This window comes from Engystomops pustulosus, chromosome 4 (assembly GCF_040894005.1).
Source record: "Engystomops pustulosus chromosome 4, aEngPut4.maternal, whole genome shotgun sequence".
Lineage (NCBI taxonomy): Eukaryota > Metazoa > Chordata > Amphibia > Anura > Leptodactylidae > Engystomops > Engystomops pustulosus.
In genome coordinates this window covers 112,881,047-112,908,374 of record NC_092414.1, presented here as the reverse complement: position 1 = coordinate 112,908,374, position 27,328 = coordinate 112,881,047, and positions in this window count along the sequence as shown.

The following is a 27,328-nucleotide window of genomic DNA, read 5'->3' as shown; positions in this document are numbered from 1 at the left end:
ATATGTTCCCCTCGCCAATGTGCTTTAATTTTCTCTATTGCCCAAAAACGCATCCCATTCGGGTTTGAATTGTGTACTTTCTAAAAATGTGCAGACACACTGTGACTAATCACCCCTTTTCTTATGTTGCCACAATTCATGTTGCTTTTCAGTGTGATTTCACACCCATTCACCTTAGCAGTGTCTCCCTGTGTCCTAATGTGCGATCTTGTTTCCTTAAATGCCTTACATCTACCACAGTGCACAAAGACATTGTTTACCAAATTATTAAATGTATCTTTTTCGTTTCTTATATAACTTTTAGTTAACATATCCTTTAATGAAGGAGCTTTACGGAATACCGTTGTGGTCTTTCTGAAAGATGTGCCCCTATCAATGGGTCGCCCTTTATTATATGCCAATATTTCTGTAAGATAGACTTAACATTCAGTGCTTCTTTAGAATAGGTGGATTGAATTTATCATCTTCCAGTACTAGTTTTACTGTTTCTTTTTACATATATAACTCTTCCGGGTAACCCCTTTCTCTAAACCTATCTTCTATAATTCCTGTTTGGATTATCTTGTCTTGATCGTTTGTGCAGTTCTTTTCAATACTTTTCATCTGACCCCTAGGAATATTTTTTATCCAAGGTTTATGGTAACAGCTCTCGAATTGAATAAAACAGTTTACGTCTACAGGTTTGAAATAGTTTCTACTTTTAATTGTGTCTCCTTCTCGAAATAACTCTGGATCTAAAAAGTGTATATTCTCTGAATTTTTATCATATGTAAATTTCAAATTATATTAATTTATATTTATATATCTCATAAACTCCCCAAATTTCTTGTGCATACCTTTCTATATTATAATGCAGTCATCGATGTATTGATTATATAAAACAATATTATCTCTAAATTCATTTTTATCATTATAAATAAATTCCTCTTCCCATTTTTCCATGTACAGTTTGGCGAAAGACAGGGCAAATTTCTCCCTCATAGCCGTTCCGCCAACCTGTACACGGAAGCCCTCATCGAACCAAAAATATCTCTTTTGCCAATCGATCTCTATGATTCCTTCCAGTTTTTCTTTTATAGACCTAACTCCTAATTTTTGGGGAATAAATTTATACAGTGCAGATACTTCGCACGTGCATAGTAGAATATCCTCATCAAACCTCACATTTACATTTTCCAAGATATCCAACAGGTGTTGTGAGTCCCTAAGGTAAGATTTCATTTTTTTCACCAGTGTTTGAAGGTGAATATCCACATATTCACCTAAATGATAAAATTTGCCTTAGAAGAGTGGCGTTACCTTCGGGAGGGAACACATTTTCTGGTCTGCATGTTCACAGATCACAAGAACTTCCTTTATCTCCAGACTGCACACCGACTCAATCCGCGACAAGCCCCTTGGTTACTCTTCCTTTCCCGTTTTAATTCCCTTATCCAGTTCCATCCGGCTGAGAAGAACATCAAGGCTGATGCCCTCTCTCATGCATCGGATGTCATTGGGGAAAAACCTGCTCCTCGGCATGTCATCCCTCCTGACAAACTGGTTCTGGACGCTTCAGTGGACCTTTGACAGCTACTTTCTGGCAAGACCTATGTCTGACCGGCTTTTTTGGAAATTCTGACTTGGGGACATTGCTCACTGTTGGCTGGGCACCCTATGGCCCTCATTTCCCGATTCTCTTGGTGGCCAGATCTGGTCAAGGATAAATGGGACTTTGTGGGTTCCTGTGCTTCCTGTGCCCGGAATAAGCCATCACATCTTAAACCTGCTGATCTTCTTCTGCCGTTGCCGATACCCAGCTGCCCGTGGACTCACGTGGCTATGGACTTCATCAAGGGCCTTCCTTAGGCAATACCAACATCTTGTGGTAACTGACCGTTTGCTTCCGTCTGCTCCATGCCTTGCTAGTCAGTTCTTTCATCACATCTTCCGGCTCCATGTACTTCCCCAGCACATTGGGTTCAGTTTTTCTCTAAATTCTGGTGATCTCTGTGTAACCAGCTTCAAGTAAAATTGGACTTTTCTTCCACCTATCACCCACAGTATAATGGTCAGGTGGAAAGAGTTAACTAGACTTTGGGCTGCTATCTCCGTCATTTTGTTTCTGCCCTTCATGACGGCTAGTCCTCTCTGTTGCCACGGGTGGAATTTTCTTACAACTCTCTGGATTCTGCATCTGTTGGCTCTGCCCCATTCTTCATTAATTACAGACTGCATCCACACCCTCCTCTTCCTTTACGTGTGGCCTCAGACGTTCCTGCTGTTGAAGTCCATTTGGCAACAGACACGCTGTGCCCTGCTCCAGGCTTCTGCTCGAACCAAGTTCCAGGCTGATATGAAATGCAGCAACCAAAAGAACAAAGGAAGCGGCAACAAGCTATAAAAAATAGAATATATTCTTTATTATGGTGTCAATACACAAATATATACATAACGTATGCAATATAATATACAAAGGGGACACAAGTGGCCCAGATGGAATGAGGGGCAACCACAGAGTACAAAACCCACCCTCCTCGGAAAGCCCCATGATCTATAAATATCTGGTGTCTCTTGGGGTATAATTCATTGGCCTCCCTCCTAGGATCGCCCACTGATCGGTCTTCACTATGCCTTCGGGTGAGTGTACTTGATACATGCAGATTCAATGAAGCCGGAAGGTACCTTCGGTCTTCATTTTGGCTGCATTTGTTATTTGATATTTGTATCCTCGTTTGCTTTACTTGCTGTTTAATTAGACTTTACTTTTTGGAGACACCAGATATTTATAGATCACAGGGCTTTCTGAGGAGGGTGGCTTTTGTACTCTGTGGTTGCCCCTCATTCCATCTGGGCCACTTGTGTCTCCTTTGTATATTAAATTGCATACGTTATGTATATATTTGTGTATTGACGCCATAATAAAGGATATATTATATTTTTATAGCTTGTTGCAGCTTCCTTTCTTCTTTTGGTTGTTGGATTATTTAAGGGCTGCAGAGTATCTCTTGTGGATAACAGGGGTGTTTTGAGTTTTGGTTGTGTTGATAAGAAATGCAGACCCACTCCTTGCTTCTCTCCTGGTGACAAAGTCTGGTTGTCCTCCAGGTATGTTTAGCTAAAGATTCCTGTGTCCCTTCATGCTGAGATGCATCAACACTGTGTCCTACAAACTGAGCCTCCCTGCGCATGAGTCTCTACTCAAGCCAGTCATCCTGAATGGCTTTTCCTGGAAAGTTCCTCCTCCAGCTCCTGAGGGGTTTGGGCATGAGGACAATATTCTGGACCACAGCCTCCTGCAGAAATTCCTCCATCCCAAGAAGAGGGGGAGGCCAAAGGGGGGGGGTGTTACTGTCACAGGTGCTCCCGCGCCCCATGTTTCGGGATGCGGGCTCACCCATGATCCTCCGCGTGCCCCAGCACGCCGTGGCATCCACTTACCTAATCCCGCTCCCTCGGCCAGGAGTCAGGGACGGGCGCGTGTCCTGGCTTCAGAACATTTCAAGGGCCAGTGCACCGTTAATTGGCGCTGACCATTTACCAAAATACCATTTAAGCCTGCCTCTGCCTGCACGCCCTGTCGGATCTTTGTGCTTTATGCCTCTGAGAAAGCTTATATTGTTGCCCTGTGCCTGTTTATTGAGTTCCCGTTTATACTCCTTAGCTTCCAGCCCTGACCTTCTGCTCTGCCTCTGACGTTGATCACGTGCTGCCTGCCGTGACCTCCTGCCTGTCCTCGACCACGAACCTGCCTTCCGTTTTTGTACCTCGCCTTGGTTGCCACCGTGGATAAGTTGGAACTGTGGAACGCCCTGGTGGTACCACGCCTCAACAAGTCCAACCCGCTTTGCAGTGAGATCTGGTGAAAACCGGGTGCCACTTAGATTCTGGTCCAAGGTGTCGGGATGTCATTGTCCGCGGTGGTCCTGTGTTCCCATTCACTTTTGTGGATATCCACTATTGTGGATAGGGGATAACCTAAATAGTTGGCATAAGCCCTTTAAACAAAAGAGCAACAATTGTCAACAGGGTGAACAAAACCTTTCAGGAAGTCAACCATGAAAATCAAGCATGATAAACAAGGGACGTATACTTATAGATCCAGGCTCTTTGATTGTGGTAATCTTCAAAATTTGTTATCTTTGGCCTCCTTCCTTCTGTAATCAACTTTTTAAATGATGTTAATGAGCCTGAAGGTCCCTCTGGGTTGTTAACCCATGCCTGCTGGATTTTTTGTGAGAATTTTTCTACTGATGCATTCCATATATGGAATGATACCAAGTGTATTAGACACTGTAAACACAGCTTCCCTACGACTTACTTCTGATATGTTTAGCATTAACTAACATAATGATTAAACATTTACATACTATATACCTGCAGGCTATCCAATTAGGTGTTAACTCAATATCATGAATTCCAATAGACTGCCCTGGCTTCAGCTACTTTTGCCTTCAATTACTCAGCCTCAATATTTTATTCATGAAGCTATTCATCAACCTGGGTTTTATCAAATCCCAGAATGACTTTGATCACCTTGGCATGGAGTTGTTATTTACACTACTTTTTATTATCCTGGAGACGTGAATGATAGGTTCAGATTGTAGGGGTATTCCCAAGAAGACAAGATTTTTAAACATACTCAGGATAACAAAAAAGCACATTCTCTAATTCACTGTTGTTAACAAAAAATGCAGCATTTCAGTTATAATTCCAATCTGTCTCTATTAGTCCTGGTGTTCACAATTTTGGTTTCCCCAGGATCTGACCGTAAATTGTTTGATTATGTTTGGGCATGGCAGATTCTTCTCAGGTATGGCTTCTTTGGTCTGCTTCTCTTCTTTGCCTCCTGCTCCTTCCCCTCTCCCTCCATTACAAGACAAGCTCACCAGATGAATTCGGAAAACCCACGGAATTAAATTAAAAAATTGTGTCGCAAGAACAGCATGCACATACACTGGGACGAAGAAAGTGAACTCCGGCGGACCTCGGCGCACAGCGACACCTAGTTGATATCGGGCGCACGACCTTAGTGAATCCCGGCAAGCTCCAAATCAACTTCGGACAACGCGCTGTGGGATTGCGAATGGACCGGGTAAGTAAATGAGCCCCATTGTGTCTCTAATGTATAGAGAGTACCCGCACTCTGGAATTTTACAATGACCATCACTGAGTTAACAGGTTCAAAATGATCTTTATTGTCTAAACATTACTAAGGGATTCAAATTTGAGAACTTTCTTTCTATTCCCTTTAAGGTGAAGATTAATTTAAGATTTATGAACCAGGGATACAGGGCTCTGTTTGGCTTTTTCTTTCTTTTATGTGACTTTTCCTGGCACGTGTACTTTTGCTACTCATTTTTTACCATGGTCACGTTTTCTGCAGTGTTCTTTGAGTTACCACCTGAATCCAGAGGTGAAAGGTGCAATTTTTTTATGATACTTGTGCCCCAATGTTTTAATAACTTGATGATGATTGAGATTCATCTGGAACAGAATTTGTGAACTCTAGCCCATGTTCATTCTAGCTCATGCTGAGACTTAAGGTACCTCCTTCAGGCTGTGTTGGAACGCAACATTGTGGTGTGTTAAAGAAAGCATCAAGATTTTCCTGTATAATAACTGTTGACAATGTAGTCAGATAGATAAGTTCTCCTGGCAGCTGTCAACCCTTTATTTTATCATCAGACTGTCAGCATTATTCAGGAGGACTAAACCAAAAGATTAGCACCAAATAATGAAAAGACATTTGTCCATATATTATTTTGTACGAACCCACTCCATCTCTAACAAAGCAAAACCTTAAAGAACACACGAGTGATATCCGGTCCACATAAACTAGATTACGCCATTTAAAATTAAAAACTTCTTTTAATAATCAATATCATTTAAAAACATCAATGTAACAGTATGACTGCAGTATATTGTCCTCTGGATTCAACTATTGCATCCACGCAACACAAATCAGCAATTTAAGCACTATAAAACCAGGCATCTTAATGTGTATAAATTGATGGAAAAATCCTATAAAGTGCCTGTGCAAAGGGAGTTATTAGTGATCCAACCTAACATGGAGTTGTAAAGTTATGGTAAAGTGCTAAGTGCTTAATCTAACAAGATGATAGCAGGATCGGCTTACCCATGCTGTGTGTGGCGGGGACGCCAGTACCCCGACGCGCGTTTCGCGTTACCGCTTCCTCAGGGGGCCTGTGTATGTCTGTGTGTGGTCTCTTGGTATTTAAGTGTAACAGTGTGTCACGTGGGGAGCAGAGGAACACGCCCACACCCTGGCCGGGAACAGACACAGCAAGAAGCCACGCCCACGACCGCGTCATCGCGGGAGTGGCTCATGTCATGTCATGTGGACCGCCCAGGTGCTGACGTCACCTCTATCTCGCCTCTGCCTCCCTGGTCCCAGCCCCCCAGTGTAAGACGGAGAACACAACCTCGGCTCTGGGAACATGTTACCCAGGGACCGCGGCGCCCCTCCACCACACGGAGTATCCAGGCATCCAGGGAGAGCAGTTTTTGGACACGCTGTATGAACAAGAATGAAGACTAATGTCTGGTAAGTAAAATGACTGAAAAATATTGAGTACAGAAAACATCATAATGTATATGGAAAACATTTAAATGGATATTACCTGTAAACTAAAAAGTGGAAAAATAAGAGACTGAATGTGAAAATTCATAAATAATTAATGGCTATAAGGTGTAATAGTATATTAAAGTATGAGTGTAACAAAGTGATGGTGTAAAATAAAGTGAAATTAATGTGAAAGTTCAAGATTGGATACATGAGTGTGTTGTACAGTATTATAGTGTATTATATTATTATATAAATTCACGTGTTCAGGTTGGATTTAATCCAAGAATTTGATTATGTTTGTGATGGTGTAAATGTCAGTGCATAGTGATGCCCCACCTCCCTCCCACCCCCATACATATCCCTCCAGACATAAATAGAAAACCACACCGAACCCATCACGTGCCCATCCTCTTCAATGTCAACTACACCCACCATGAGCCCCCCGCACCTCCCCGGTTCCCACCTTCCCCCAACACACACCACGCCCAGCCACCCCCCCCCCCTCCCATCACTCGAAATTTGCAAACATGCCCCAAATCTATCACAGTGCCTCCCCCAAAGATTCACATCGCCCACCCCCCCCCACCCCCTCCAAAAAAAGTTGAAGGATTTTGACTCCTCTGATGGAAGTAGGACATTTAAAATAATGGAATACATTTCCTGTAGCAGTACCAACGTCATATACTATGCAACTTGTGGTTGCTCTTTGGTGTATATAGGGATAACAATCAGAGAATTGCGGGTCCGGACAAGGGAACACGTAAGGGACATAATGAAGGCCCAACAAGCGAGGACGCCTTTAGAATTGAGCCAATTGAAAACAATTCCCAGACATTTTAGGACACACCACAACTGTGATCCTAGGACCTTTAAGGTCCGTGGAATTGAAAGACTCCATTTGGGCATTAGAGGTGGCAACATAAAGAAATTATTGGCACAGAGGGAGTGCAAATGGATTGTTCTTTTAGATACGAAGGTTCCAAAAGGTCTTAACGAAGCATTAAGCTTCTCTCCATTCTTGTAAGATTCACAACAATGCTTTTCCTGAAATTGCCCTGTTTCAACCACATTGTCCACTATATATCTACAGACTAGAGTGGCTCAAGAAATTTATACCTTTCTTATGTTCCCATATTTTCCCTCCTTCTATTTTTTGTTCCCCCTCCCCCCCACCTGTTTTTATCTTGTTTGTTTTGAAAACAGAATGACTAAAAGACATTTTTCTATACAACGATTTATTGTAGAACACACAAACACAATGCTTAACATACTTTCCTGTGATGCGCTGTCTGGTGGTCCCTGAGATGGAATTGGACGTGAAAGAGAAAACAAGAAGATCTAAGAAGAAGAAAAGAAGAAAAAACAAGAAAAACGATACAAGAGATGGAGATACACATCAAAACGCAGAAGTAGGATCCTTATTGGGTCCCCTTCTACAGGACTTTGATAGGACTATACATATGTCTGGAGTTTGAGTAAGATCCGAAGTTTAATGGACTTAATCATATCGCTATTTGGCCTTCAACTTTTTTTTTTTTTTTTTGGAGGGGGTGTGGGGGGGTGGGCGATGTGAATCTTTGGGGGAGGCACTGTGATAGATTTGGGGCATGTTTGCAAATTTCGAGTGATGGGAGGGGGGGGGGTGGCTGGGCGTGGTGTGTGTTGGGGGGGGGGGGGACCGGGGAGGTGCGGGGGGCTCATGGTGGGTGTAGTTGACATTGAAGAGGATGGGCACGTGATGGGTTCGGTGTGGTTTTCTATTTATGTCTGGAGGGATATGTATGGGGTGGGAGGGAGGTGGGGCATCACTATGCACTGACATTTACACCATCACAAACATAATCAAATTCTTGGATTAAATCCAACCTGAACACGTGAATTTATATAGTAATATAATACACTATAATACTGTACAACACACTCATGTATCCAATCTTGAACTTTCACATTAATTTCACTTTATTTTACACCATCACTTTGTTACACTCATACTTTAATACACTATTACACCTTATACCCATTAATTATTTATGAATTTTCCCATTCAGTCTCTTATTTTTCCACTTTTTAGTTTACAGGTAATATCCATTTAAATGTTTTCCATATACATTATGATGTTTTCTGTACTCAATATTTTTCAGTCATTTTACTTACCAGACATTAGTCTTCATTCTTGTTCATACAGCGTGTCCAAAAACTGCTCTCCCTGGATGCCTGGATACTCCGTGTGGTGGAGGGGCGCCGCGGTCCCTGGGTAACATGTTCCCAGAGCCGAGGTTGTGTACTCCGTCTTACACTGGGGGGCTGGGACCAGGGAGGCAGAGGCGAGATAGAGGTGACGTCAGCACCTGGGCGGTCCACATGACATGACATGAGCCACTCCCGCGATGACGCGGTCGTGGGCGTGGCTTCTTGCTGTGTCTGTTCCCGGCCAGGGTGTGGGCGTGTTCCTCTGCTCCCCACGTGACACACTGTTACACTTAAATACCAAGAGACCACACACAGACATACACAGGCCCCCTGAGGAAGCGGTAACGCGAAACGCGCGTCGGGGTACTGGCGTCCCCGCCACACACAGCATGGGTAAGCCGATCCTGCTATCATCTTGTTAGATTAAGCACTTAGCACTTTACCATAACTTTACAACTCCATGTTAGGTTGGATCACTAATAACTCCCTTTGCACAGGCACTTTATAGGATTTTTCCATCAATTTATACACATTAAGATGCCTGGTTTTATAGTGCTTAAATTGCTGATTTGTGTTGCGTGGATGCAATAGTTGAATCCCGAGGACAATATACTGCAGTCATACTGTTACATTGATGTTTTTAAATGATATTGATTATTAAAAGAAGTTTTTAATTTTAAATGGTGTAATCTAGTTTATGTGGACCGGATATCACTCATGTGTTCTTTAAGGTTTTGATTATTCAGGAGGAGATGTGCTTGACTTTACTCCATGAGACTCTTAGCATTGGATTTGGTGATGCATGCAAATGCTAAGCAATAGAAACCAAAACTGTTAAGCTCCTGGCACAGCTTTTGTGCTAATGTTAAAGGGAATCAACCAGATGGATTTAGCGTTTTTAACGCAAACATACTTACACGCGTACCCCTGATTAGTTTTGCATTTATTCATAAAAAACAATACCTGATGATTTTTTTAAAAAAATTAGCCATTTTCAAAATGTTTATTATCTTGTTTACAGGCAGTTAGTTTTACCATCTACATTAGTTGCTAAATAACATTTACCAAATGTCTACTTTACATTTTCACAATTTTTGAAATGTCTGGATAATTTATTTTGATGTTACGTGGCTTACATCTAACATTGGTTTTCCGTATTTGCAAGGAGAGTTCCGAATTGACTGTTTTGGGGATAATTACTGTTTTTAATGAAATTTGAAATATATAACATATATACTCGAGTTTAAGCCGACCCGAGTATAAGCCGAGACCCCTCATTTTACCACCAAAAACTGGGAAAACCTATTGACTCGAGTATAAGCCAAGGGTGTAGTATACAGCTAGCCAGCCCCCATGTAGTATACAGCCAAACCCCATGTAGTATACAGCCAGCCCCCATGTAGTATACAGCCAGCCCCCATGTTGTATACAGCCACCCCCCATGAGGTATACAGCCGGCCCCCATGAGGTATACAGCCAGCTCCCATGAGGTATACAGCCTGCCCCCATAAGGTATACAGCCTGCCCCCTGCCAAGCGTATAAAAAAATAAAAAAACTTCATACTCACCCTCCGGTGTCTGGATCGTTGGCGCGGGTCCCGATCCTCGGCGCGGTACCAGGCGGCGGCTCTTCTTCTCTCTTCTTTCTTCTGTAGCCGGCAGATCACGTCCATGTGATCTGCCGGCGGACGCGCACTATGATACCGCGGTGTCGCGACTCCATCTTATTGTGCGCCCGCCTGGTACCGCGTCGAGGATCGGGAGCCTGACGCTGAAGATCGGGACCCGTGCCAATGATCCGGACACCAGAGGGTGAGTATTAAGTTTTTTATTTTTCACTTTTGTGCTGAAAAACTCGGCTTATACACAAGTATATACGGTAATATAGAAAACTTCTTTATATCAATTAATTTCCAAATCTACACCCCTCAAACTATCAGAAACAGCTTTTAGGAAGATTTTAACCCCTTGAGATCTTCATAGTAATTAAATCAAAATGGAGGTGAAATTTAGAATGGTCAAATTTTGTCGGTTATATGTTCATTTAGCAGTACAATGTACAAATTTCCAAAAGATAAAACCCATCTTAAAATTTGTTATGCAATTTCTCCCGAGTACAGAAACACTCCACATATGGCCGTTATTTGTTTTATGGGCGCACAGGGAGGCGCAAAAGAGAAGGAAAGCCGTGCAGCTGCCAGGATTTTAGTTTCCTAATTGGTGCCCTTTTGTAGGTTAAAAAATTATTTTTGCCTTCCCGTATTCAAAGTGGCATTTTTTTTTGGGCCACGGAGCTGGTTATTGGCTTGCATTTTGGTGGGACATGTACTTTGCAACAGTATCATTCTGGAGTACTTATTTATGGGATGAAATAGGTAAAAATAATCATTAAATTCTACAGGTCGTTACGGATGTGGTGATACTATATATGTGGGGTTTGTGTTGTAATTTAGATTTTTTCACCTTACATGTCTCTTTATATGTTTATGGTTCTTACAGACATTTTTATTAATTTATTAATAACATGAACAAGCAATCATCTGATTTCTTGTTCATGATTATATCCTGCAATACTGATGTGCATATGCACATGCATAGGCTGATCAGACCTCAGGGCTGCCATGGAAATGATTGGCCCCCTCCAATTGATGGGGGGAGGGAGGCTGGGCGGGGGATGTTTGTGGGGGAGAGACCCCCGACAGGCATGCTGCGGTTGCGCTGAACGTGGCATTTAATAGGTTAAACAGCTCACTCCTACCGCATGTGTTGCTCTGGGGTGGCAGCTGTTAGCTATAGATGACACCGCATGCATGCCAATTCTGTCCCAGCTCCAATTTTGAGTGGTACCGGCATCGTCTCAGCGGCGGATATATCCGCTGCTGAGCGGTAGGGGTTAAAGGACACCTACCATTAAGATCAAAGATTGTAAACCAAGTACACTGACATACTGGTGTTTGCCATCTCTGGTAGAAACTCTTCATCTGGTAGGATCTTCTCTTCTTGTACCATGGTTTTTACTATAAAAGGCTTTTAAAATTATGCAAATGATCCAGAGGGACATCAGGCTCCATAGATATCAATGGAGCCTGAAGCTCCTCAGGCTCATTTGCATAATTTTTGGAGTTTTTTTTTCTTACAGCCAAGGGCATAAGAAGCTGAATGAAGAACCAGAAGGGGCACACACCAGAATGTCAGTGTGCTTGTGCAACATCCCTGCCATTACAAGGCAGAGTGTTTGTTGCGAATACGTCCCAATATGTAGCTTGCAACCTGTGTGGAGTCTGACCAACCCCACAGCAGGTCACTACACAACACAGGGAACACTGCAGCAGTAGATCCTGCCTGGTAAGGCAGAAGTTAATTGTTTAATGTGATGTCATTCCATCAGCCAATCACACCTGTTATAATATTGCATTGTAAGCTGGGATGTAATGGGAGGAGTAACCACCAGGATCTGAGGAGAAGTGACAGTTTGAGAGTGCCAACAGTCAGTTCTGGCAGTCTAGTCAGGAAAGACAGAGAGACCAGTCTGACAGGAGTCAGTCAGAGATCAGAAGACTGACAAGTGTCAGTCAGACAGTTTAGTTTAGCTAGTGTAGTGAGGAGGGACAGAGAGTGCAGTCAGTCAGTCCAGTCTGACAAGAGTCAGTCAGAAAGACTAGTCAGTCAGACCAAGCAGTGAGACAGTAGAGCTCTGAGGAGTTAGTGAGAGAAAAAGGGTATCATCCTACCTTCAAGGGTGATATCTGAAGTAATCCAGGACAAGCTGAAGCATCCTACTAGGACACAGCTATCTCCCAGCCTACCTCTGCAGCCTGCATCCAGGCTGGTGATCAATCCCTGTGGTTCCCTCTCTCCAAGTGCATCCCCAGCCTGTTACCCTTGTCAAGATTCGTTGGACAAGTTATCCACTGTTCCTGTTGGTTCCAATAAAGAACTGTAAGTTACTTTTAGACAACGTCTGCCTCCGTCTGATCCCTGCTACTACGGCTGTCACCATCACGGGCACCCTATCCACTACACAGGGACTCATACTCCAGACCCCAAAGGGCTGCTCCTGGGGGGAAAGATTCAAGCTCCGCCCTCTGGCGCGAGACACCACTATAACAGCCTCTCTCTCATAATTTCTTGCCAACACCACCTGCTGGAGACCTGCCAGGCTGTAGGACAGCCCTCCGGTGCCCATACCAAGCACCATGACACTAGCGTGCCTAGGCCACTACTGCCAGCCACTCTGGTATCCCGGGCCCCAGCTGTCTCCAGGCCCCAAGAGGAAAAAGGCTAGGCCCCGGTGGGGGATGTTGCACTTGGTTTACAATCATTGATCCTGGTGGTAGACGTTCTTTAATATAAGAGCAGGTTTGGAACTCTGAAGGTTTTAAGTCAGTAGAGTGTTTGCAGCAGTATATGCTTTGCCCCTCCACACTCAACAACCCCCCTCTGTAACATTACATAGTCAGTGTTAGTGATGTTTATATAGGGCTCCAACAGTCCTTCTACAATTGTAAATTGATTGCCAAATTTATAGATCTTTGTTCCCTGTGCAAGGATACTGGGACAGAGAATGACACATACAAAGTCATAAGTTGCACTCAAATCACTGTTTTAATTTCAAGCCAGGCAGTCATGTATATAGATACAGAAAAAGCTTTGCAGATGGCATGAAAAGCAGAACCTCCCCTTTAAAGTATTTTTCCCAAATTAACTTGATGTATAGTTCCTATAGGATAAATACTAGACTTGATGGAAACAGAATGTTTATACTAAATATACTAAACAGTTTACAGAAAATTATGTTTGAATCATATCAATGGCTGACACTGGACAACATGGCCCCTGGCTAAAACAAGATGGCCTCTGTGTGAACAAAATGGCATCTGGAGAGAATGACCTGTAACTTTCTTAAGCAACCTCCCCAAACTGTAGGTACTTTTAGGTGGGCTAAACCCTCACCTACTGGACTTCTTAAGGTTTCACTAGATTCCGCAGAGGCCAGTTGCTCAAGGGTTACAGGTCTGAATACTCAATACTCACATAAATGAGTTTACATAGTTCACAGATTTGTAAAAAGGATAGTTCTTCAACAAGGCAGTATCATCCTACACTCGGGGCACCTCTCCTGTCTAGGACATGGTGGACTTGAAGAGGGGTGTCACGAACCCCACACACCAGAGTCAAAACACGGGTTGCACCTTTTCAATGGAGTCCCAGAATTTAGCCCTTAAGCTCTGCCCACATCCATAAAATGGTGTCCTAATGCTAAATTTACTCCACACACTCGGCACTCAGATCAATTTCCTCTGCCACCACCCACAAGTTACTTATACAAAGATACCGTAAGCACCTCAACCACACAGACAATGCACACTAATGATTTATACAGAACATGCACTCACTACATTTTCTACTTACACTATATTAAAAATGATCTGGTAACGTAATTCCCTTCGGAAACTCTTGATTCTTTAAGGCTACAAGCAGATACTTAAAAAAGTTAGCACTTTAAAATACATTAAAAATACAGTACACTCAAAAACAAACAAATGTCAGTTAAAATAAAAAAAGAGTTAAAAACAATACAAATATGATACTTACAATAAGGGAAAATGGAAACAAAAAGCTTGCTATGGAAATAAGTCGAAATTCCTTGGCCTGAGGACAAGGCATGGAGAGTAGAGATGAGCGAGCACTAAAATGCTCGGGTACTCGTTATTCGAGACGAACTTTTCCCGATGCTCGAGTGCTCGTTTCGAGTAACGAGCCCCATTGAAGTCAATGGGAGACTCGAGCATTTTTCAAGGGGACCAAGGCTCTGCACAGGGAAGCTTGGCCAAACACCTGGGAACCTCAGAAAAGGATGGAAACACCACGGAAATGGACAGGAAACAGCAGGGGCAGCATGCATGGATGCCTCTGAGGCTGCTTAATCGCACCATTATGCCAAAATTATGGGCAACAGCATGGCCATGACAGAGTGACAGAATGAAGCTAGATAGCATCTAAAACATCCAATAATTGACCCTGACACTATAGGGGACGGCATGCAGAGGCAGCGGCAGCAGCGGAAGGCTAGAGAGTGGCATGGCGACATACCCTAAATGGACTCAGGCTTCAAACCAATGGGTAGCAGAGAGGAACCAAAGAAGGTGAGCAAGAAGCGCTCAAATAATATTGGTACATGATAAAAGTTTGCCAGTATATTTTGTGGATTACACAGCAGGGTGGCGACAAAGTTAACATGGAAGCCATGAAAACAATCCAAAATTCTGCCTGACACAGCTCGTTTGATAAGGGGACGATGTATGGAGGCAGTGAACTAGTAGTAGATTAAAGGTACTGCAGTTAAAACTATGTTAGTTGGTTCTTGGCATGGAGCTGGCGCTCCGCTGCCAGGCGAGCTTTCGCCAATCCAAGCCCCTGTCTCTAGGCTACTCCCCAAACAGCACTTCTAAGAACCTTTCGGATAAGATCAAGTGTAGTAGCGTTCTTATAAGTTTGGGATATGGCGGGTGAGGGGAATGTAAACATCTGCGCAAGAAGCGCTGAAATAATATCCGTAAATGAAAAAAGTTTTCCAGTATATTTTGTGGCTTACACAGCAGGGTGGCGACAAAGTTAACAAGTTTGATGTGGAATGCCCTGCAATAGCTCTTGGGCGGTGTGCCTTTTATCACCTAGGCTCAGCAGTTTGAGCACCGCCTGCTGTCGCTTAGCAACGGCACTGCTGCTGTGCCTAGAGCTACCGACTGATGGCGCCATGCCCACGGATGGTAATTCGGAGGAGGAGGAGGTGGAGGAGGGGTGGGAGGATTTGGAGGTATAGTAGGCCTTTGAGACCTGGACCGAGGTAGGCCCCGCAATCCTCTGCGTCGGCAGTATATGACCAGCCCCAGGGTCAGACTCGGTCCCAGCCTGCACCAAGTTAAGTGTAGTAGCGTTCTTATAAGTTTGGGATATGGCGGGTGAGGGGAATGTAAACAGATGCGCAAGAAGCGCATGATGCGCATGGAGCTGGCGCTCAGCTGCTAGGCGAGCTTTCGCCAATCCAAGCCCCTGTCTCTAGGCTACTCCCCAAACAGCACTTCTAAGAACCTTTTGTATAAGATCAAGTGTAGTAGCGTTCTTATAAGTTTAGGATATGGCGGGTGAGGGGAATGTAAACAGATGCGCAAGAAGCGCATGATGCGCATGGAGCTGGCGCTCCGCTGCTAGGCGAGCTTTCGCCAATCCAAGCCCCTGTCTCTAGGCTACTCCCCAAACAGCACTTCTAAGAACCTTTTGTATAAGATCAAGTGTAGTAGCGTTCTTATAAGTTTAGGATATGGCGGGTGAGGGGAATGTAAACAGATGCGCAAGAAGCGCTGAAATAATATCCGTAAATGGTAAAAGTTTGCCAGTGTATTTTGTGGATAACACAGCAGGGTGGCGACAAAGTTAACAACTTTGATGTGGAATCCATGAAAACAACCCAAATTTTGGCCTGACAAACCTCGTTTGATAAAGGGACGATGTATGGAGGCAGCTATATGGACGACTTTTGGAGGTAGCAATGGAGACAACGTGTGGAGGCTGCTATGGAGACAATTCAATTTGGATAGTGCCTGTATGTGGCAGTCCAAAAAATTTTTCAAACCAGAGGAGCAGGTAGGTGGCCCTCCAGAAAAATGGAATAGATTGAGTGCCTGTATGTGGCAGTCCAAAAAATTTTTCAAACCAGAGGAGCAGGTAGGTGGCCCTCCAGAAAAATGGAATAGATTGAGTGCCTGTATGTGGCAGTCCAAAAAAGTTTTTAAACCAGAGGAGCAGGTAGGTGGCCCTCCAGAAAAATGGAATAGATTGAGTGCCTGTATGTGGCAGTCCAAAAAATTTTTCAAACCAGAGGAGCAGGTAGGTGGCCCTCCAGAAAAATGGAATAGATTGAGTGCCTGTATGTGGCAGTCCCAAAAAATTGTTTAAAACAGAGGACCGGAAAGGTGGCCCTCCAGAAAAATTGAATAGATTGAGTGCCTGTATGTGGCACTCCCAAAAATTGTTTAAAACAGAGGACCGTGTCGGTGGCCCTCCAGAAAAATAAAGTACTATACCTAGAGCCAGTGGGCCCTGTCAAAAAACAGCCAGTTTCCTCTGCTTTACTGTAGAAAGAGGAGGAGAAGGAGGAAAATGAGGAGGAGGAGGAGTGGATAAATTAATTCAGGTTGAGCTTCCTTCACCTGCTGGAGATTTGAAATTAGGAGAAATCCATGCTTTATTCATCTTGATAAGCGTCAGCCTGTCAGCGCTGTCAGTCGACAGGCGTGTACGCTTATCGGTGATGATGCCACCAGCTGCACTGAAAACCCGCTCTGACAAGACGCTAGCGGCAGGGCAGGCAAGAACCTCCAAGGCGTAGAGCGCCAGTTCGTGCCACATGTCCAGCTTTGAAACCCAGTAGTTGTAGGGAGCTGTGTGATCATTTAGGACGATGGTATGGTCAGCTACGTACTCCCTCACCATCTTTCTGTAAAGATCAGCCCTACTCTGCCGAGACTGGGGACAGGTGACAGTGTCTTGCTGGGGTGACATAAAGCTGGCAAAAGCCTTGTAAAGCGTACCCTTGCCAGTGCTGGACAAGCTGCCTGCTCGCCTACTCTCCCTCGCTACTTGTCCCGCAGAACTACGCACTCTGCCGCTAGCGCTGTCAGAAGGGAAATACTGTTTCAGCTTGTGCACCAGGGCCTGCTGGTATTCATGCATTCTCACACTCCTTTCCTCTCCAGGGATGAGAGTGGAAAGATTTTGCTTGTACCGTGGGTCCAGGAGAGTGAACACCCAGTAATCGGTGCTGGAATAAATTCTTTGAACGCGAGGGTCACGGGATAGGCAGCCTAGCATGAAATCTGCCATATGCGCCAGAGTACCAACGCGTAAGAATTCACTCCCCTCACTGGCCTGACTGTCCATTTCCTCCTCCTCCAACTCCTCCAACTCCTCTTCTTCTGCCCATACACGCTCAACAGTGTAGGACTCAACAATGGTCCCCTCTTGTGTCTCGCCAACATTCTCCTCCTCTTCCTCCTCATCCTCCTCCACCTCCACCTCCTCCGATATGCGCTGAGAAACAGACCTAAGGGTGCTTTGGCTATCAACAAGGGAATCTTCTTCCCCTGTCTCTTGTGAGGAGCGCAAAGCTTCCGACTTCATGCTGACCAGAGAGTTTTTCAACAGGCCAAGCAGCGGGATGGTGAGGCTGATGATGGCGGCATCGCCACTGACCATCTGTGTTGACTCCTCAAAGTTACTCAGCACCTGACAGATATCAGACATCCACGTCCACTCCTCATTGTAGACTTGAGGAAGCTGACTGACCTGACTACCAGTTCTGGTGGAAGTTGACATCTGGCAGTCTACAATCGCTCGGCGCTGCTGGTAAACTCTGGATAACATGGTCAGTGTTGAATTCCACCTCGTGGGCACGTCGCACAACAGTCGGTGAGCGGGCAGTTGGAGGCGGCGCTGCGCTGCCCTGAGAGTGGCAGCATCTGTGCTGGACTTCCTGAAATGCGCACAGATGCGGCGCACCTTCGTGAGCAAATCAGACAGATTGGGGTATGTCTTGAGGAAACGCTGAACTATCAGATTTAACACATGGGCCAGGCATGGCACATGTGTCAGTCTGCCGAGTTGCAGAGCCGCCACCAGGTTACGGCCGTTGTCACACACAACCATGCCTGGCTTCAGGTTCAGCGGTGCCAGCCACAGATCAGTCTGCGCCGTGATGCCCTGTAATAGTTCTTGGGCGGTGTGCCTTTTATCGCCTAGGCTCAGCAGTTTGAGCACCGCCTGCTGTCGCTTAGCGACGGCACTGCTGCTGTGCCTAGAGCTACCGACTGATGGCGCCATGCCCACGGATGGTCGTTCGGAGGAGGAGGTGGAGGAGGGGTGGGAGGAGGAGGAGGCATAGTAGGCCTCAAACACCTGGACCGAGGTAGGCCCCGCAATCCTCGGCGTCGGCAGTATATGACCAGCCGCAGGGTCACACTCGGTCCCAGCCTCCACCAAGTTAACCCAATGTGCCGTCAGAGATATATAGTGGCCCTGCCCGGCAGCACTCGTCCACGTGTCCGTGGTCAGGTGGACCTTGTCAGAAACGGCGTTGGTCAGGGCACGGATTATGTTGTCTGACACGTGCTGGTGCAGGGTTGGGACGGCACATCGGGAAAAGTAGTGGCGGCTGGGGACCGAATACCGAGGGGCGGCCGCCGCCATGAGGCTGCGAAAGGCCTCGGTCTCTACTAGCCTATAGGGCAGCATCTCCAGGCTTAGCAATCTGGAGATGTGCACATTAAGGGCTTGGGCGTGCGGGTGGGTTGCACTATATTTGCGTTTCCGCTCCAGCGTCTGGGGTATGGAGAGCTGAACGCTGGTGGATGCTGTGGAGGATCGTGGAGGTGACGATGGGGTTTTTGTGGCAGGGTCCTGGGCAGGGGGCTGACTATCAGCTGACACAGGGGAAGGAGCAGTGGTGTGCACGGCCGGAGGTGAACGCGCTTGTTGCCACTGAGTGGGGTGTTTAGCATTCATATGCCTGCGCATACTGGTGGTAGTTAAGCTAGTAGTGGTGGAACCCCTGCTGATCCTGGTTTGGCAAATGTGGCACACCACAGTCCGTCGGTCATCCGGTGTTTCCTTAAAGAACCTCCAGACTTCTGAAAATCTAGCCCTCGCCGCAGGAGCCCTCGCCACGGGAGCTTCACTAGTTGACACATTTGGCGCTGATGCACCAGCTCTGGCCCTGCCTCTCCGTCTGGCCCCACCACTGCCTCTTCCAACCTGTTCTGGTCGAGGACTCTCCTCCGTCTCAGAAGCACTGTGTTCACCCGGCCTCTCAACCCAGCTTGGGTCTGTCACCTCATCATCCTCCGATCCCTCAGTCTGCTCCCCCCTCGGACTTCCTGCCCTGACAACAACTTCCCCACTGTCTGACAACTGTGTCTCCTCATCGTCGGACACCTCTTTACACACTTCTTCCACTACGTCAACAAGGTCATCATCACCCACAGACTGCGACTGGTGGAAAACCTGGGCATCGGAAAATTGCTCATCAGCAACCGGACAAGTGGTTTGTGACTGTGGGAAGGGTCCAGAAAACAGTTCCTCAGAGTATGCCGGTTCAAATGGCAAATTTTGCTGGGAGGGGGCAGACTGGGGGGGAGGAGGCTGAGGTGCAGGAGCTGGAGGAGTGCCGATTTCGGTGACATGGGTGGACTGCGTGGAAGACTGACTGGTGGACAAATTGCTCAAAGCATTGTCGGCAATCCACGACATCACCTGTTCGCACTGTTCTGGCCTCAACAGTGCTCTACCACGATTCCCAGTAACTTCAGACATGAACCTAGGGAGTGTAGCTCTGCAGCGTTCCCCTGCTCCCTCATAAGCAGGTGGTGTCTCACCCCGCCCAGGACCACGGCCTCTGACCCCTGCAGTAGTTGGACGCCCACGTCCCCGCCCTCGTCCTCTACCCCTAGCCCTCGGATTAAACATTTTGAAAATGAGAGTTATAACTTGTATTTTTTTTTTAACTTTTTTTTTTTTTTTTGTTTTTTTTTTGTGTTTTTTAGTTTTTAAAACCAAACGATGCTATCCTATTGCTATGGCTATTTTCTAGCCAAGTATTACAGCACACTACTATGCCAGATGAGATGACGCTGAGTTATGAAAAAAATAAACGTAAAATAAAAAAGGAAATGGCAGACTGTGCCTAATTGAAATACAACCCCGGGCCCTAATAAATTTTCCCACTTCGGTCTTTGCGATGGATATGTGCGTCACTAAAACACAGTGGTCGCAAGTCTGACTCCAAATTGCTCCCAATTTGATAGTAGATGCACTGCAGCAAGTACAGCCACCAGCAGATCAACCAGAAATCAAATATATATAACGCTACTGTAGGCGTAAGTAAGCCGTTTGTATTCTCCTATGGCTATTTTCTAGCCAAGTATTACAGCACACTACTATGCCAGATGAGATGACGCTGAGTTATGAAAAAAATAAACGTAAAATAAAAAGAAACTGGCAGACTGTGCCTAATTGAAATACAACCCCGGGCCCTAATAAATTTTCCCACTTCGGTCTTTGCGATGGATATGTGCGTCACTAAAACACAGTGGTCGCAAGTCTGACTCCAAATTGCTCCCAATTTGATAGTAGATGCACTGCAGCAAGTACAGCCACCAGCAGATCAACCAGAAATCAAATATATATAACGCTACTGTAGGCGTAATTAAGACGTTTGTATTCTCCTATGGCTATTTTCTAGCCAAGTATTACAGCACACTACTATGCCAGATGAGATGACGCTGAGTTATGAAAAAAATAAACGTAAAATAAAAAGAAACTGGCAGACTGTGCCTAATTCTACTCAAACCCCTAATAAATTTTCCCACTTTGATGTTTGAGGTGGATATGTGTGTCACTAAGAGCTAAACACAACGGTAGCAAGTCCCCCTGCTAATTCCTCACAATATGGTACTAGCTGCAAATAAAAAAAAAAAAATATATAACGTTATTGTAGCCCTAAGAAGGGCTGTTGGGTTCTTTTAGAATCACTCCTGCCTAACAGTAAGCTAATAGAACACCCTAACGCTTTCCCTGAGCAGCAGCAGCTCTCTCCCTAGCGGCATCCAGACAGAGAATGATCTGAGCAGCGCGGGCAGCGGCTAGTCTATCCCAGGGTCACCTGATCTGGCCAGCCAACCACTGCTATCTACGTGTAAGGGTACCACGTCATGCTGGGTGGAGTGCAGAGTCTCCTGGCTTGTGATTGGCTCTGTTTCTGGCCGCCAAAAAGCAAAACGGCGGGAGCTGCCATTTTCTCGAGCGGGCGAAATACTCGTCCGAGCAACGAGCAGTTACGAGTACGCTAATGCTCGATCGAGCATCAAGCTCGGACGAGTATGTTCGCTCATCTCTAATGGAGAGTGATCCAGTCTTCTAATGTATAGAGTCCTCAAACTGAACAAGGCCATGTGGCCGCTTCACTAATTTAAAGCCAGAAGGATTTTGATCCCCACACCTGGCCGTGATGTCACTGTGAGGGGGAGTTTTTTTTATACCCTTCCTATCAGAGAGGCACTTTTGTTTCAGGGTTTTTTTTTAAAACCCCATAACTTTTGATTGGTAGATGGCACAACTGTGCTATTGCCCCGTTCACACAATACCAAGCTTGGGGTGTCTAGGTCTAACATTAGGGGTGTTCTGCCATTGGCTGTGTTCCCCTGTAGCTAGGCTCTTGATACTTGGTCCATGAGGGTATCTAGATCCTATAACTCTCCCCTGTAACTGGGGACCCATAATTATGAATTATGTCCCAGTTATGGACAGCTATGATATTTCTTTCATAGTCTCATAGTTTTGGAGGGAAAGCAACTCACAGGTCCCCTATTCCTTTGATCTCTTTGTCCCCAGAGATGAACTAGCAGAGATGTAAATTTGTGCACTTGCTCTGTGGTCACAGAGAAGTATCCTGTGGTGTTGGCTCCAGCTAGTCCAATTGTAACAGTAATTAACATTTGCTCCTTAAGCCAGTCATAAATTTAAGGAGACGCAATGAAAGAGAAAAAATGAAACACAAAGAAATGTACAGTGGTGCAATATTTTCACAAGGGGGACCACACAGCACGCAATAAGTGACAAGAGCAAAACCACAATCCTCAATACAACCTCCACTTTAGTCAAGAAACTCTTCCAATTCTCCTCCCTTTTCAGCAAGTATCATTTTCAAAGCCATGCGGTACTAGAATGCCATGATGGTGATGAATTGCATCCGGCTCCTCAGCAACACTTCCAAAAGCATCTATATAATTCACAAGTCTCTGTTTATTACAATAAACATATATCTATCTGGGGAATAATGGACTCTAGTCCTGCACATATCTGATTGTGGGCCTTAAACGCATCTGGGACCCCCCTTGGTACTCCCACCGTGTCTATATAAATGTTGTCATCTTCAATGTTTTCTCTCCAGAATCCCTTGGGATTCTCTACCTTTTCTTTGTATGCCTGATCAAACATATCCTTGGGGATAACGAGGAAGGAATGCACAAATGTACACGTAGGAAGGCTTGACGTGACTCTTCTATCTCCACAAACCCAGTACACATCAGACACCACTAACACATGGTTACCTGGGCTGTCAATGTTAAAGAAGGTCCCACCAACTGTGGGTAAAGTCTCCTACCCTGGGGGCATTCTGGTCAGCCCTGTAGATACAGAGATAGTCATGGTTGGGGTGTCCCTGAGCATAGAGTCAGTCAGAAGAGAGCAGCTAGCAAGAAGAATAAGTAAGTTTGCAAGAGAAAACGTGGAAGCGTGCTGACTTCCATCTAGCTTCACAGACGTGGATAATCACTGATTTTTTCTTTGCGGTACTGTGTCACAGATAATATCTCCCTGCTTTATGTGTAATTCACTGTGATTGCATCATGTTAACCCTAGATAAATTATGCCTGAACAATAGACCCCTGAGGAATCTCTGGCAATGAGAAAACGCATAGGATCCTAGGGTCAAGAGTTAGCCTTTCAGCTGAATGTAGTTAGCCGCGATCGCACCAAATCAGAGCAGCCATACGAGAAAGTGAAACTACTTTAGGGCTATACACTGATAGATCAGTGACACAGCAACACCCATCAGCTGATCATCTTTGAAGATACAGTTTGAGAGATGATAGCTATACCACGCTCACACTGTACTTCAAAACTTTCCATCATCTTTGTTGGAGTGTACACTAAAGCTAATTCTGTTGCAGTGTACACTAACGCTAACTGTGTGGATTCTCAAGAGCAAAAAACCTGGCAGAAAGCCAATGTCACTAAACTAAATAAATAAAGTGACAGAGTGTAGTACAGAATGTCTGTTTTTACAGTACTGCATAAATTTTAATGTAAGAAAAATAAAAGCTATTTTTTTGTGAAATACCTCCAATCACAGTGAATTTCACAGACGTGGGGTTGGTCAGCAGGACTTAAAATGGCAGTTGTAGTGGGGCTATAGACTCTTTCTGGTGTGTCTTTTTCACCACCTCGTGGTCTCCAGGTTTCAGAATATGTGTGCTTAGTTCACTGTCTGGATCTGGAAAGGAATCAGAAACACTATCATCTTTTCATGCCCTCTGCAAAGCTTTTTCTGTTTCTATATACATGACTGCCCGGCTTGAAATAAAAACAGTGATTTGAGTGCAGCTTATGACTTTGTATGTGTCATTCTCTGTGCCAGTATCCTAACACAGGGAACAAAGATCTATAAATTTGGCAATCAACTTACAATTGTAGAAGGACTGTCTTTAATCAGCGTGCCTTCCTTAAAAGATGTCCCTGCAGAGGTGAGGAAATCTCTAGCCTTCCATATGGGTCCATTGTCATGTTTAGACCCCGTTATAGATGCATGCCCTTTTACGTTTCTACAGATGTAGCTCTTCCTTGAATGCCATCAACTCCACCTCCTCTGCTGACCTGTGAGGAGGGAGAGGTTCTGCTTTAGTACCTCATGTGCGCCACTGACCACTGCATATCCAGTGTAGAACTGTCCACTTTTTCCTGTAGACCTGGAGCCATCTCTGAGAAAAATCTTGACATCTGGGTTAAGCTCCCTTCCCCCCCCCCCATCCTTCTGAATCCTCTAATGCTGGCAACAGAAAGGCAGGATTCAGAGTTGTGCACCTCAGTGTGATGTTCTGGGGCATCAGGAGTGCACACTGGAATCTGGGCTGTCTGGCAATTGCTCAGATGCTTGGGCTGTACTTGGAGGACACTGTGCAAGCCATGTGGGGTATTCACAGTAACCGAGAGATCTAGGATCAACTCACTGGCATTGCTGAGCAGGGTTCTGACTGCAGCTACTCACGACTGAGTTTAGCCGGGCTGAATAGTGGGCCACTGGTCTGGGAAGGCCACCATGTTCCTGGACTAGGACACCTGTGGTGTGTGTTTTGACACCCTCAATCCGTCCCTGTGAACGAGTTGTCAGACAGCTATACTCTTTTCCTATCAATGCATTGAGCTGGACGCAGGGGGTCCTTTTCATTTTTTATTAATAGGATCAGTGTAAAACTACAAAAAAAATAACAGGATTCAGTACAAGGTACACAGCATATACCAGTACATTACATTCTGTAAGACACATGAATTGCATAATAACTCACCGACTATTCTATGATGAGGAAAACAACAGATAAACTAACTGTCCAAGAGAGAGACATTAGTATATGAAGCTTCTATGGAGCAAGATGGCTTCTGAAGAGGCATGGGGCCAGGCTAGAGAAAGGTATGATGGGAAACTAAGGAAGCCTAAGTAGGTAAAGGTTAGTCTGCACAGCAACAAGAGGCAGAATAAATAACAATAACCTATCAGCAGGTGGAGCTGCTGCAAAACCACTTAGATATATGCCTGAGAAGGCATGACAGTGTGGCCTAAATACTCAAAAGGTTTGGTGTAGTGGGATATGGACAGGATCTGCCAGCTTAAGGCTGTGGAATGCATCAATTGCCTCTTGGCTAAGGGCAAATGGGGAAGAGGCAATGCAGTCATAAAAGTAGCTGCATCAGGTCGAGGCAGTAGACCTTATCCCAGGCCTGCAGTAGCTAACCAGTCCTTGAAACATGTGAAGAGGCTTAAGGCCTCAGGACAGGGGCATATTCTGGAAAGCCAGCTTTCTTTTCTGTGTCAGGTGTCTGCCTGTGGTTGAGTAGCAGTGGCCTAGGAGTACTGGAGTTTGTCTCTGGAAGCTTTGCAACCCAAAACATAAGGTCAATAGATGCATCCTAACAAATCTGTAAAATGGTGAAGCACAACATCCACATACTGTAAAAGAACAACATTTAGTGAGGGGGCTAGTCAGCCAGTACTTCCTGTAGGGCAGTGGAGCAATGGCTGGGGGAGTTCCCCCTCCCTTTTGGGAGTCTGCAGCAGGTGTACTGGAGGACCAAGTTTGTAGAGGCAAACAGGTACTGGCAATCTTCATGCAGGGGTACAGAGAAGAAAAAAATTCCCAAATCCATAACAGTGAGGCATTCTCGGGGACCACTGCCGGTGAGGTGTGTAGGTTAGGGACCACTGTGGTGTGGTACACTCATTGACAGCTCGGAGGTCATGGAGCATCCTACCTCTATCTGGCTGTTGTTTTTGAGTCTTTTTCTTGACAGGGAAACAGTTTGATCATCACTGGGCTAACAAAGGAGGAGTCCCACATTGGTTTTACAACAAAAGGAACTGACTCTGTCTGAGGGTGGGTTTGTCTCTCCTCTCTGCAGTTGAAGCACGCCCTCTTGAGTGTGGCAGCTCATGTTTCTGGAACTACTGTCAGTCTCACTTTGGCAGTCGTCTGTTCACTGGATTTTTGTAACAGTCCCTCTATAAACCAGTCTGGCAGAAAAGTCTCTAGTCCTTTAACAAAACAGCTGGCAAAGTGAAGGAAACACATGCTACTAAAAGTCTCCAAGTCTTGCCAGGTACACTTAGACAAAGTATTGTTCAAAAAAATTCATAGGCTCTGTCATAGGGTTGGGGGCTTGTCCTTGCTTAGGGTCTAACTCTGTTTGTGGAGGACATGGAGACATCTACACTGTCTTAGTGTGACATTAGGTGGCATAAGCAGGACACACTGCATTATCAATCTAAAGCAGAAATCCCTCCCTCCAAGGTCATACACTGTCTGTCTGAGCATAACACAGACACAGCAACATTGCAGAGCCCAGCCTCCAGAGCCCCTGTATGATAATGTGACCAGGGGAGGGGAGGCCTGCTAGTAATTCACCACCTTAAATTAACCTAATTGAACCAGATTGTTGACAGAAACAGCATGTGACCATGCTTCAAAGACCTATGCAGACAAACCGACTCCAGACACCCCCCACTCTATACAGACAAAGGACAATAAACTCCAAACAGCACTAAGTTGAATAGGGACAATTATGAAGTTATGGTCCGTCTCACCAGAAGACCAAATACATTTTTGGATTGGTTGCTTTCAGGGAATCATAATAATCAATTTTTCGGCATTCTAGGATACTCGATTCCAGAGATATCAATATCTCTAGATAGGACCACAGAAAAGGGGTCAGGTTTGGTATCATTGCGATCCAGGGATCCACCCAGATCCAATGATACCTGAACCATGACCCAATGAATTCCCTTGGAGAAGCTGTGGCTTCTGCAGGGCTCTGGTTGGAGTAGCATGTAGGAATGACCCTTTACTCCTCCTTGGAGTGGCATAAGCAGGACACACTGCATTATCAATCTAAAGCAGAAATTCCTCCCTCCAAGGTCATACACTGTCTGTCTGAGCATAACACAGACACAGCAACATTGCAGAGCCCAGCCTCCAGAGCCCCTGTATGATAATGTGACCAGGGGAGGCCTGCTAGTAATTCACCACCTTAAATTAACCTAATTGAACCAGATTGTTGACAGAAACAGCATGTGACCATGCTTCAAAGACCTATGCAGACAAACTGACTCCAGACACCCCCCACTCTATACAGACAAAGGACAATAAACTCCAAACAGCACTAAGTTGAATAGGGACAATTATGAAGTTA